Source organism: Canis lupus, chromosome 20 (assembly GCF_003254725.2).
Source record: "Canis lupus dingo isolate Sandy chromosome 20, ASM325472v2, whole genome shotgun sequence".
Lineage (NCBI taxonomy): Eukaryota > Metazoa > Chordata > Mammalia > Carnivora > Canidae > Canis > Canis lupus.
The window spans coordinates 15315897-15330536 of record NC_064262.1 but is presented as its reverse complement, the minus strand read 5'-3'; the positions used below and the strand labels follow the sequence as shown (position 1 = coordinate 15330536).

Here is a 14640-nt window from a genome sequence, read left to right as displayed (position 1 = left end):
ACCTTATTAAATTAATGTTGGCAGCATTTCTTCACTGTTCTAGCTGTTCCATAGGATTCTTTGCTCTGTGAGCTATCTAATATTTGTTTTCAAATGATAATTTGCTAGGTAGCTTTAACGTTCTGAAATGACAGCCGTACCATCTGGCAAGAAAACCTGTACTACATAGGTATTAAAAGAGATCTTCATTGCATCCAGCCAAGGCTTAAAAACTTCATTAGCTTGTGGAATTTTTCCCCTTATACAGAACTACTCATAGATAGCCTTTATTCCAAATAGTGGACCAAGAAATCTTTGACCTGTATAAGAAATCCTATGCCAATATATCTGGTAATAAAATTTATTAAATGCCATTTTACAGAGCTTGTTAGAATGGGTCTTAAGTACCTGGAGTTAGTAAATCATAAATTATGTAAACTAAAATTATTTTCTTGAGCATAAGGCATATGCATTGCTGATTATATTTGTCATAAAGAAATTTAATCTTTATTACTTTGAAAGAAGCTTGATCATTTTATTAATGTGGTCCTAAAAAGGATATATTGCTCTTGCCATTTTTATCCTTTATTTTCCTTTTTTTCTGTAGTCAGTAGCACCCATCTCCCTGTCAAAGAAGCATGTAATTGCATTTTCAGTATTACCTCAGTCACAAATGATTCAAGTCTATGCTAAAAGGGGACTAGATACTTGTCTTTCTTGTTGCTTGAAGCTTTGAAAAAAATCTATTCATTTGCTTTCAATAGTATTGTTCTGAGTTTATTATTTTTTTTGCTTGGGTAAAGGGCCAATTTATTTGGAAAAATTGAGTTTTCATTTATCTTGGCCTATCTGTCATATTGATAAGATCTGCTGTCTTAGAACTTGCTCAGAACTAACAAAAAAATAAAGTGGCTGAGAAGACCTATTAGTTTATACATTTCAGAAACAAAAGATTTATTTTTCTCTATTCTCCTTGTCTTTTGAATAGGGTTTGAATTAAATGATTATTGTGAGTAAAATGAGATTTAATGATGCCAACATTATCAATTTGTGCAGTTACCCAGGTGTAAAGGATTATGCATACCAAGGTAACCTGAAATCTCCCTACATTAAGCATCTTACTAATATAGAAGTTAGTTTTGAGGTGCCTGTATGGCTCAATTGATTAAGCTGTCTGACTCTTGGTTTTGGCTCCAGTCCTGATTTCATGGGCCTTGAGATAAAGCCCTGAGTCCAGCTCTGTGCTTGGCGGGAGTCTGCTTGGATACTAACTCCCTCTGCCCCTTTCCTTGCTCATTGCATGCTCTCTCTCTCTCTCTCTCTCAAACAAATCTTTAAAAAAGAAGTTAATTTTGATGCAGTCACAAACAGAACTCTTAATTCTGTGCAGGAAGGGAATATCTCATCTGTTTTTCAGTATGCTACAGTAAATACTTAAAAAGATATCTCAAAATTTTGAATAAATTAAACCTATTGTGTATCATTTTATTTTTTTCATTTTGTATTAATTACTGTCATGTTTTTTTATAAATGCTTGATCCTTTCTATCTGCTTAAAATAATGTTTCTCCCTGATGCAAATTGCTTTAGTCCTTAACTTGTCAGTAAGAGGAGCTTTGCCATATTGTATTGTAAACACATGATGTATTTTGATTAACGGTTATTAAGCTGACTAGAGAATCATATTTCAGTGTAATGGTTTCACTAGATTTTAAGTTTTGATGATTTAGAAGTCACAGGACCATGCAGTACTTGCTTGCTTTTGGCCTAATTCATTTATTTACTACTGCACATATCCACGAACTACCCAGGGTTTTAGTGACCATTGTGAGAGAGGCTACTGCACTAGGTGCTGGAGTACAAATATGAACTCTCGCTTGCTTCTGGCACAAACAGTTTAGTTAAAGGAGACATGTCATTAATCCAATATAAAATGTAGTACAGGAAATACTGCAATAGGAGATGCAGAGGTAAACCTTAATTCAGTGGAGAAGGGCTTAGAAAGTTCAGATTGGTAGAGTTGAGTTTTGAGGGGAGAGTATTTCCTTAATTTTGAGGTAGTACAGATTGTATACATTATCATGAAAATTTTGTGTAGTAGCAACATAATCATTGTGGAGTTACAACATGGTCTTTTGGGAGAACTTGTATGGTTTACATTATCTGGATCACTGCCAAGGCTAATTTGGTAGGAAATACCAAAGAGTTGGAGATAAGAGGTTTCATTCTGCTGCTTATTAGCAGTGCAACCACAGACCAAACATGAAACCTCTCTTACCCTACTTTTTTATCTGATAACTAGAGATCATGCCAGTAGATACTGAATACATGTTTTCCTTTGGACATTAAGTCAAACATTTATCTGAAAGCACATTATAAATGGAAAAGCTTTATAAAATGTAACTTTTTATTCTATACATATTTCACTCCTACTAAATTTTATTCATTGAATTACATGTAGGGAATAAATAGTTTTGTTTAGGTCTTCAGGAAGCAATTAACAGTTTATAAGCATCATTATTTGACTCCATACTTTTTGTTTTGGGGCTCAGGAATAACTTTAAATATTTTCCTCAAGAATACAACATTTTTATGTTCCATTTATACCACCAGGCCTTGGTACAAATGGAACATAACAAAGATATTCCATTTTCATTTTCATTCACTTACTCATTTTAATTTCACTTATCAATATCTACTGTGTATCAGTCTATGCTAGGAACCAGGAATATGCAACTAGATGGTACCCTCATTTAGTTTACATTGCAGTGAAGGATGTAGTTATAAATCATATAGATAATCAGTGATAACTACTTTGAAGAAGCAAATGCTGTCCTGTGATAATATGAGTACCTGACTTAGGGCATCAGAAGAGACTTCTCTTAGAAAATGAAGCTTAAGTGGGGATCTATTGAAAGAGTAGATGGGTAGATAGAAGTGGCTTAAGATAGAGAAGATGCCAGATGAAATACTATGTATAAAAACCCTTAAATGGGAAGGAACATTTGACAGATTTTAGTGTACCTGGAGTGCAGAGAGCAAGATGGAGAATGGTGGAAGATGCTGAGAATATTTAGCCAAGGCTAGATGATAGATGGGTTTGTAGGCCAGTTAAAGAACTTTGGTCATTTTCCATGACTAATGGGAAGACACTGAAGCATCTCTAGAGGTTGAAATGTGGAGGCGGGGAATGGATAGATTTGGTCAGGTGAATGCCGTGAGAATGCTCTTCCTGTTATTTCAGGTATGAAATGATGGTAGATAGAAGGGAGATGGTAATGTATGTATATGAGGTAAAATGGTCTAGACCTAGTGTTCAATTGACTACTCTTAGAAGAGGTGAGAGGGAAAGATGTGTGTGACTTCTGCTTCTCTGGCAGGTGAATTATGGGGATGTCATTCACTACCAACACTGGAAGTGGACTATTTGGGGTAGGGGGAGAATTAGTATAGGAAATCATGTGTTTGTATTCAGACACATTGAATTTGACAACCCTTTAGAGTATCCAAATAGTGATGTCAGGTAGCCAGTTGGCTGCATAGATGTGAAGCTCAGAGAGTTTGAAGATAAAACATAAGTCATAGAAATGTAAATATAAATCTGTATTAAGTCCAAACTATTATCAATAACACTTGGAGTTTAAAATTTTTTTTATTTTTTAAGTATTTTTTTTAAATTTTTATTTATTTATGATAGTCACAGAGAGAGAGAGAGGCAGAGACACAGGCAGGGGGAGAAGCAGGCTCCATGCACCGGGAGCCCGATGTGGGATTCGATCCTGGGTCTCCAGGATCGTGCCCTGGGCTAAAGACAGGCGCTAAACTGCTGCGCCACCCAGGGATCCCTGGAGTTTAAATTTAAGAAGATTCAGTGTTAAGTTTTTTAGGGTAAGGAAAGTGAGGCATTTGTATGTATTGACCAGACCTCATGCTGGTAATAATTTTGTAGGGGCCCCTGGCTGATTCAGTCAGTAGAGTATGTGACTCCCAATCTCAGGGTTGTGAGTTCAAGCTCCATGTTGGGTGCAGAGATTACTTAAAAAAGTAAAATTTTTGTAATTGTTGCACAACTTATCTAGCCCTTAATATCTATATTTCATGTTTTAAAAAATAAATTCTGATCTAAAAATTGGCAATGAATTTAAAGAAATAATGAGAATTTTTATGTAGTTTATGAAGGATGGACATGAATTGTTGCTCTTTATGATTTTAGGAAATTTTTCCCTTAATTTCAAATGAAGACCATTTTTACTTTCATGTGAAAATCAAATGTTTACTATAATATGTATAATAAGTAAAACTATTAGTATTTTTTCATTTTATGTATTTGATATTAAAAAACCTATAGGCTTTTTTAATAGACTTACTGTAACAATTTTCTTGCTTGTCAGGGTAATTTATTATATAGTTTAAAGAATATGATGATAGGGGCACCTGCGTGGCTCAGTGCTTAAGCATCTGCCTTTGGCTCAGGTTGTGATCTGGTGGTCCTGGAATGGAATCCTGCATCAGGCTCCCTGCAGGGAGCCTGCTTCTCCCTCTGCCTATGTCACTGCTCCTCTCTGTGTCTCTCATAAATAAATAAATAAAAATTTTAAAACAAAACAAAAAGAATATGTGATAAAATCAGATCCTGTGTAATTCACTGAGAAACTTTTTCTAGCATGATTTGTCATTCATACAGTTATTTTTTGTGGCATCCTTGCCATTGAGACATTTTATTCTAAAACCAGCAATACTGGAATACAACTGACTACCTAAAAAAAGAAAAAGCCCAGGGTTATGCTTTATTCTAAAATTCATTTCTTTATTTGTAGGTAATGAGCGCTTGAAGTTGAGATGAATAACATATTTGGGGGTATGTACCATTTATTTAAATAAAAAATATGTATGTGTAATCTAGCATAAAAATTATCTTTGAGGAGTTGTACAAAACTTTTGACTGCTGATGAGGACTACATTTCCTTATGAGTTATGCACTTAGTAAATAGCTCTATTTTATGTAAATAATACATACAGAAAGCAGTAGTAATGAATTTTATAATAAACTATAAGATAATAGGTGATTTTAAATGTAATGTGTAGCTCAAGAAATTCATTTGCAAATAAAGTTTTATTAAATTTCATTTACCAATATATTTAAAATTGTTCAGTTTTTAAAGTAGGAAAGTTAATTACCTTAAATATATTATCCAAATAATTGTAGAATGCAGTGTGTTTATTAATTTTGCCTCGTATATTTATTTGGCTATAAATCTTTGGTGTTTTTTATGCAAGTTATATTTTGTTATGTTAAATTCTAATATTACCAACATGTGCATTTTGAACTCAGTGTACCCCTGTAAACATTATTTCCTATGTTCTTATTTCTAGTGATGAGTTGCCTCTGCTTTCAGTAGAAAAATTCTCAATGAGCATCTGTTTCTCAGTCTAACTCCTTTATACTTAATACAGTTTTCTGTTAGCTTTCTTATTTAATACATACATCATATACTCGAGAATTATCAATTTGCTTGTTTTAGTAATTTATATTTTGATAATTTTGTGATAATACTGTGATTTACATTTGCTTACTCCATTGCATATAGTACTGAGGCATTATAGAATTTATGCAGAAGATCTTTAGACTTAAAAAGAATTACTGACCACTAAAGAATGATTATTAATTAGTATAAAATTGAGTCTTAACTGCATTAATGACAATCTAACGTACACACAGATATATGTACAGACACATGTACCACCCAATCTCATAGTCATTTAAAGATGACTCATCTAAAGATGACCAAATTACAATAAAGTGGATGCTAGTCTACAGTTTTGGCCCATCACAGCTTGGGACCAGGGATTCTCAAGTCAAATGTTTTAAGACTAATCTTGCTCTCAAGAGCTGTGGGATCTTAAGCAATTCAGTTTCCCTACGGTCACTTTCTTTGTATGGTTAGTGGGCAAAATCATCAATGATTTCTTTAGTTACTCCTTCCCTAAAATACTTTTCATTTCATATTTGAAAAAGCTAAAGTTTAGAGGTGAATAATTTAGTATTGTTATGTTATTAACTAACATTTTACAGTTTAAGATAAATTTACTTATTGGGGTAGCACATTTGAAAGGTACCATTGATTCTTTGGCTAATCAGTAATGTTATTGTTTGCTTAAATTTTGGGGTGGGGTGGATCTAAGAAGGCAGGCTTCCCCTCTGTATCCTTTTGTCCTACCTGACATGGAGATTCAGGATTGACTCATTTTTTTTTTTTAAGATTTTATTTATTTAATCATAGAGACACACACAGACACACACACACACACAGAGAGAGAGAGAGAGAGAGAGAGAGAGAGAGAGGCAGAAACACAGGCAGAGGGAGAAGCAGACTCCATGCAGGGAGCCCAACGTGGGACTCAATCTCGAGTCTCCAGGATCACGCCCTGGACTGAAGGCTGCGCTAAACCACTGAGCCACCCAGGCTGCCCTCATTTTGACTCATTTTGAAAGAATCCCTTATAACCTTGTTAGCTCAAGGTTATCTTTTATCTGATTTCTCTCTTCCTGGACAGGTTGCTGGCTGAAGAACATTAAAATATCTATTTTCTTAGTGGCTTCCTTTTCTAGATTTGAATAATTCACTTGATACTTCCAAGCTCCTTAGATGAAAGAGTGTTATCCAGGAATGCTAATTTTAGTTCCTTTGGTTTGAAATTAGAGAAATAAATGCATTATATTTTTAGTCTAGATAGTAAGGCCTCATATCTTTTAATTTGGTCTTTTGAAAAACTCTAAATAATGTTCAGATACTCTTTATATTGTGAGGTTAAATAATTGCTTGAGATAGGTATTTCTTTTTTTATTTAAAAAATATTTGAAATAGATAAATATGGGGAGAGATCCATTTGAGTGTTAGGCTTATTCTGCATTGAATACTCCCTTGTATTTCCCATTCATATATTATTTTAAGCTCTTTAAGCTTTTTATTACAAGCATTACAAGTGCAGATAAGAAATGACCTCTGTTTTATACCAGAGGGGATTTTTTTTTAAAGATTTTATTTATTTATTCGAGAGAGAGAGAGAGAGAGAGAGAGAGAGGCAGAGACACAGGCAGAGGGAGAAGCAAGCTCCATGCAAGGAGCCCAATGTGGGACTCCACCCCAGGTCTCCAGGATCACACCCTGGGCTGAAGGTGGCGCTAAACAGCTAAGCCACCCGGGCTGCCCTAGAGGGGATTTTTATGAACCAGGCTAGAGACTCTGGTAGATATCTTGGACCATTTTTCTCACTTGGAAATTCTGTGATTGTATGATTTTGATCTGATAGGTGAAATCTAAAAAATCATCACCTTTGTAGGTGAAAAATGGTAAGGAGGTGTCCATTTTATATGGATCAACCTACATATGCAAGATTAGTTATTCATTGTTTCGAAAAAATATGTATCTCATCTGTAAAAATGATAACAAGCAGCAAGCTTATTAGGACACTGACTTCATTTTTTAAAATGTAATTATCATCATGAGTGCCAGATATTAAAAACTATACTTTAGGGCAGCCCTGGTGGCTCAATGGTTTAGTTTAGTGCTGCCTGCAGCCCAGGGTATGATCCTGGAGACTGGGGATCGAGTCCCACGTCAGGCTCCCTGCATGGAGCCTGCCTGTGTCTCTGCCTCTCTTTCTCTCTCTCTCTCTCTCTCTCTCTTTCTCATGAATAAATAAATAAAATCTTTAAAAAAACAAACTATATTTTAAACATTTGTAAATCAAATGGGAATAAAATGTTCTTTCCATATATTATTTCTTTTACAGGGATTTTTTCCCCCTGTATTTTATGAGACAAATCACAGGCATTACAGTTTGAAATCAACTTTATTGTTTTCATTGCGATTGCTACATAGCTGTTGAATATTTGGAGTAAGTTTTAATGATGAATGAAGTGCATGTTTGATTAAATTCCATTAGTAAAAATATCTTTGTATGGTAAAGGGTGGTTTTCAGCATGGCCTTGACAAAGGCAATAAGTAAATGTGTTATTTCCCTTCAAAAGAATACAAGTCAGCATAAGCAAATTTTAAGGGAAATATTTAAAAATTAACAATTAATGAATATTTGTGTGTTGAAATTATATGAACACGTAAATAGAGATCATAGATATACTTATTTTCAGAGGCTAGTGTAATACTAATTAGAAAAGTTGTAAATACCGTAATTAATCTACACTAAACAATTCCATTTCTATTACCTATTTTATTGCTAAGTATGGCAGAGATTAGGAAGATAGTTATAATGCTGACATTGAGAATGTTTCCATGATTACTTTTCAGTTTTTCTAGCCATTATGTTTCTGATTCTCCTGCTACTTCTCACTTGCCATTATGCCCAGTATTTGATCCTACCTGCCTGCCTTTTATTCAGTGACCTTTGTCAGGGATACTCTTTTCTTCCAGTCCTTACTTATCAAAGTTTGTACTAAACTTGCAGTGCCTAGTTTAACTTTTGCCTCTTTCACAAGGCTATCCGATGTCCTGCAGTCAGAATTCTGGGCTCAAGGTCATTGCTGTCCACTTGTCCTTCCATTGTAGTTCATCTGAAGCATGGTCTCTTGTGACCAACACATGCTCTTAATGTTCATCTCACTTACCTTCTTTTTTTTTTTTTTCTTTCTGCCCCACTGGATAAATCATCTCACACCATCATTTATTTAACTTTGAACATAGTTCCTTAGTGTTGAGAAATATTAGAAAAGTGAGAATGCATCTGCATGCATGGTGTGAGGTATTGCACTAGAGACCTTGAAAAAGTATGTTAGTACTGAAAGATTAGTTATGTAAAGAATTAAGTGATTAATTATTTTATCAAGAATCAGGAAGAAATCTTTTCTAGGAATTATAAAGCAGAGATGTTTTCTTTGACCCTTCCTGTTTTGCTTCTTAGCATCTATTTAATATTAACAACAGCAAAAATGACAGCTATAATGGCAGCTGTAGTTTCATAGACCTTACTCTATGCATGCACACACTTTATCTTTTTTGATCTTCATGTCATGCCATGAAGTTGGTGGGGCAGAAGTTAGACATTCAGATTTGGCTAAGTTTGTTATCAGCTTATACTATTTTAAGCTTGATGATGCAATCTAACTGTTCTTTTATTAAATGTTAATATTTAATGTCTGTGATCTTTTCACATAATTTAAAAATAAAATAATTTCTGTAATCCAGAAAGTAATGTCATAATTTAAAACTATATGCCTTTTAAAATATATGTTGCTATTTTGATCAAAATTCATGGACTAGGGTCCCAAGTTGCAACCATTTCACAGTTCTCTCATCCCCTAGACAAAGGAATTCAAGAAGGAGTAGACCTATCCCCTAAAAGTATCATCAAGAGTAGGGACGTTGAGAGTGAGTCCCTATATGATATATGTCAGTGAGTGATATATATCTTCTCTATAGAGGAAGATAACTGATGTCCAGACAGTTAGGCTAAGCCAAGATACCCAGAGAAGATTGAACCAGAAGCGGTGAAAGAAAGAGTCTTGAAACAGTTGTCTTCACTTCTGTGACCTCAGGTGCTGCTTCCTGCAACTTTTCCTTCACTCTTGCGCTCTACCCTAGGTAATAAAGAGCTATAGGACCCAATCTATTACCCTTTTATATAAACTATATTAAGTAATGATTTGTTATTTGCAATTCATTGTACTAATGCAGATAAAATCATTGATATAACAGTGTTCTTTCTGCTCCACTTTCCATTCCAATTTTACTTTCTTCTCTTTTTCCCTTTTCTTTCTTCTCTATTCCTTCTCTGGTGTCATTTTTCTTTATGCCTTGCCCTTTCTTTCTCCCTCATTTCTGCCCAGTCATTCACTCCATGTATCCATCCATCTAATACTCATCTACTGATGAACACACATTGAGCATTATGCTAGGTTCCAAAGGCAAAAAGATACATGACATACAGACTTTTCTCTCTTTAGGATCAGGTTTCCTCTCTTTGCTTTTAGGAAGTTGGTGTTTGAACAGAAAGGTAGAACCCAGGCCAAAAATAGGAGAAAATAATAAAAAGGAAATCCTTAAAGCATTTGCCTAATACCTGAGGTTGGTGGAAAGATTCAGGACAGGAAGGGTTAACTGGGAAGGGTTGCTGAAAAAAAGTTGAACGTAGAGCAGAGATTCTTTGTAACAGCAATTTGTCAATAACTTCGAGCCAGATTATAGGTTCAAAATACATACCTTTGCACCAGAGCATGCATTATTTAAACTGGTAAAGAAAAAAAATCATCCTTGAACCTCTTGTTCTATAGTATGGTTATAAGGTGTGGGTAAAGAGGAAAGCCTGGATATGTCACTCTTTCTTCTGTAGTAAGCATTGGGAAAGCAATTATACAGAGCATCACAAAATCACTTGCTGCTTTGTCAGGTCATCATAAACTCACAGGAGACAACAGCAGAGGAATTGGTGAAGTTTCCTTAAAAATATTAACCATATCAACAATTCAGTCTGAGTCTGCCCACCTGGGCATTCTCAAGTATAGTAGTAATTTGGAAACAAAAGATGGACATTTTTTTTTTAAGATGGACATTTTTAAGGCTGCAATCTGTAACCTTTTCTCTTAAAATATTTCAGCTAGATTTCTTAGTTTGCCATGCAGGATCCTGAGCACACTGGCCATTATCTACCTCTCAATCCTCTAAGATTTTGTATTTCTTTACTGCTATATCTCAGTAAATGCTCTCCTTCTTTGGATATGTTACCTCTATCTGTTGTCCTCCTAAACCTGGCAGATTCATTTTTTAATACCTATTTTTGTTAGAGCCTACCTTTTTGAAGGCCTCCCCCTTGGAAGTGTCCTCTGCAACCCAAGGCAGTGTTGTTCTTACTTGGTAACTGCATGCATCTCTTTCTTATGTCACCAACTACTGTGTGGGCTCTTATTGTTTTTATATTTTTCTTTCTAAAATGAGACAAGGGCTCTATTACAACAAGAACCTTTGCATTCATCTTTATATGATCAATTTCCAGGCCCATGCATGGGGGATAATGAGGGTTGAATGCTTGTTAACTGAATGAATAAATGAACAAAATGGGATGGAAGAGACACATAATATAGTTCACTGTGGACAAGTAAAAGATAATGCTTTTCTCGAAAATAAGGGCAAAATAAAGGTTCTGAGATTTCTAGATGCATTGTTCTTAAAACCTTTATTTAGGGTTTTACATGTAGAAGCTTTTACACTGTTCAAACTCTTATCTGATAAATAATCATTGTTATAAACATTTTTTATGGTCTACATTTCAAAAGACTTTACAGTCAAAAAAGATGAATATATACTGGTTTCTCACAGGAAGATACTGGAAACAAAGGTAAAAGCATTATAATTCAGGATATTTAATGTTTAACTATGAAAAAATTTGAACAGCTCATTACAATATTTAATTAAAAACATTCTGAAGTCAAATTGAGAAATAATATATATATATATAATATAGATATATATATATCTTCTATAATATGCAAAATGTATGTTTCCATGTTAAATACAAGGAGAAGTCCAGTAGCTAAACATCTATTATTGCAGGGGTGCCTGGATGGCTCAGCGTTGTCTGACTCTTGGTTTCAGCTCAGGTCATGGATCACAGGATCATGGGATCAAGCCCTGCACTGGGCTCCACACTGAGCAGGGAGTCTGCTTGAGATTCTCTCCCTCTGCCCCTCCTCCCCGCTTGGGCACGTGTGCTTACACTCTCTCTGTCTCTAAAATAAATAAATCTTTTAAAAAATCTGTTGTTGCAGATAGAAGTGTTCACATTCTCTAAGGATAAAACCACTCCCCTCTTTCCCTTTGATAACCATAATCCACAGAATATACTTTGTGTGTTCCTGACTTAACAGAAAATAAAACCATAATCATTTATGAGAAAGGAAATGGGACTGGGAGAATCCCTAATTTATTTGTGGTCTTAAGATGCCATTTTCAGAAATTTAGCCTTGAGCATGATAGACACATTGATGCAGTATTCATCACAGCTTAACTTTCTGAGTAGCTACTTTGTGCCAGGTACATTCTGGCTATCTGAAGATGAGTAAGACAGGCAGGTTGGGGAATATCACAATTGATAGCTTCCCAGGTGATGGTTCTAATATTTCCTGAAAAAGGGAATGACAGTATGTACATTGAGCATGATTAATTTCCCAAAAGCTCTTACTGCATGGAGATTCTTGTAACTATTCTTCAGAGTTACAGACTTTGAAGAAGGCTAAAGAAAATAGGAATGTTGAGTTTTAGAAATGTACCATATATATTTAAAAATGTTACCGTTTTAGCTTAAAACAATAAAAATGGATGCATATATTTTTCTCTTAGAGAAATGACTGTATAGTGAAAAATTCTAAACTCAACCTAATATTTTATTATTTGAATCTCATTGGTTCTATGTCATGAAAAATGATACACCTTTCAGCTACTTTTAACTAGGTATCCTATCATTAATCATAAATTGTCTAGCTATGCTGACGTTTGCATATTTTTTTCTGAATCAATATTTACATCCCAGAAATAAGTAGAGTTGCTTTTTGAGAATTATCCTTTTCCTACCACCCCTTCCTCCAACTTTACCAGCATCAGATAGACAGGTGCACGCGTGTTTGTGCAAATACGGATGCGTTCTTGCACGTGGGCATGCTCTCTCACACATACACATATGCATTTGCTCTTATATGAGCACCTTATTAGATGTTAATTTTTCAGAATATTACTCGTTCTGATTTTCCTCAGATACAGACAAGAGTCTTAACCTCCAACTCTGTTAGGATTCTGTTTAACAACTGCTTTGATCTATTTTCTTTCCATTTAACCTATAATTTAATTTGTACTCTGCTTGGACATTCTCATCTTGCAACCATCTTTTCTCCCCTGAATTTTTGACATTCTGTGGCTGAGATATAGTAAAGTGCACACAATCATGCAATCATTTACTTATTTATTCAAAAAATTGTCATCAAGACAATGTACTGGCTCTTGTGGGAATAATAATGAAAGGATTTTATAATACCCCTTATCCTCAAAGGAAACTTTTATTTTTTAAACATTTTATTTATTTATTCTTGAGAGACAGAGAGAGAGAGAGAAGCAGAGGGAGGAGCAGGCTCTATGCAGGCAGCCTGATGTGGGACTCAATCCTGGGACTGTAGGATCACACCCTGGGCCGAAGGCAGGTTTTCAACTGCAGAGCCACCCAGGCATCCCCAAAGGAAACCTTCAATGGGACTTTTCTTGGCCATTGTATTCATACATTTTTTTGAATGTTAAAACTGCTATTCTTGACATTTGCTTTAAGTAGCTGCCAAATGGTTATTTTGGTTTTGGCCCTTAGCTATGCTAGGAATGATGGAAGGCACATTTTTAACTGAGGATATTGGTTTCAATTTACAACATAATTAGTATATACAGTGTTTGTTAATTAACACATGTCTTTGTAACCTGTAAATACTATTTTAGTAAATAAAAATAAGTTATTATAATTGCCATGTTTTTCCATTGAGAGGAGAAAGGGGATGATGGATGCAAATAATTCTAATTCAAGATAGAATATAAGATGAGTTCCCAAAAGGAGGTATAGATGAATTTGATGGGGAATTCAGAGATGGCAAAAATTACTTCTTTCTGGAAATCTAGGAAATGTTTTTTGGAAGGGGTTGGCATTGAATTTGCTTAGTGTTTATGGTTAGAATATGAATATATATACATGATGACGATGATGGTCACGACAGGCAAAGTAAGTAGTGCAGGTACGAATGGGAAGATACAGCTTGGGGCTTGGGTGTGTACAGCACATGGAAGAGTGGAGGATCTCAGTTAAGTACAGCTCACAGTGTGAAAAGAAATGTACTTATCGAATGTGACACACAAGTACATTGTGTTTTATGTATTTAGTCACAGGTCTCTTTATGAGGTAGATTTGCATGGATGCCTTTCTACCTGGCCCTCTACACATTCAGTTTTGTTGCTAAATTCTTGCTGATATAGTAACTTCAATAATCCTTGAGTTACACAGTCTTCACCAGCCTTGATAGAGTGTTGAATGTTCAAAAGAAAGATCCAAGTACCTATTAAATCATCAAATGCTATTGCGTGTTATGAAATCAGATGAAGGCCAATTTCTACGTTAGGGCAAGTCTACTTTCCTGTACTTGGTTGAGGTTTGTAAGGAGAGATTACTCTGCTCCCCTAAGAAGGTTAAGCTGTCATCTAGTTAAATATGGACTTAAAATAATGCTGCCAAAGCAGCTGCCTCGTGTGATTGATGATGATGATGATGATGGACGATGATAGTTTTGAAATCAGTTTTGCAGGGAAAATTGCTATTTTTCTACTTTGCTGAAGTTGTAGTCTGGATTGGGGATTTCTTGTCATATTAGGTATCTTCTTTGATTAAAACAGAAATTGCTAAGGACTGTATTCTCCATCATAAAATAGCTTTAAAACTGAGCTATGGGGCAAATGTTTTTAAGTTGTTCTATACATATTACTTGAGTGACAGCAGTTATTCTGGGCTTCACAGTGTCATCTCATGGTGAATTGTGTTTTAGGGGACTAATAACAACCTATATCTAGGCAGAGAAGTGGTAGAAAATGTGGTATTTAGAAAATATAATAATAGTGGCTCACTAAAGTCT

General features: G+C 34.9%; 1 protein-coding gene across 8 annotated transcripts in view; it reads left to right on the top strand.

The window, feature by feature from the left end:
• Positions 1-14640, top strand: part of CNTN4 (contactin 4) — a 922691-nt gene that overhangs the window by 126783 nt on the left and 781268 nt on the right. For 7 of the 8 annotated variants that reach the window (XM_049098179.1, XM_025451465.3, XM_025451458.3 and 4 more), the window contains one exon: positions 4796-4836. The exons of the other annotated variant lie outside the window; for it this stretch is intronic. The gene's annotated coding sequence lies outside the window, so the exon portion shown is untranslated. The remainder of the gene's footprint in view (positions 1-4795; positions 4837-14640) is intronic. 8 annotated transcript variants of the gene reach the window in all.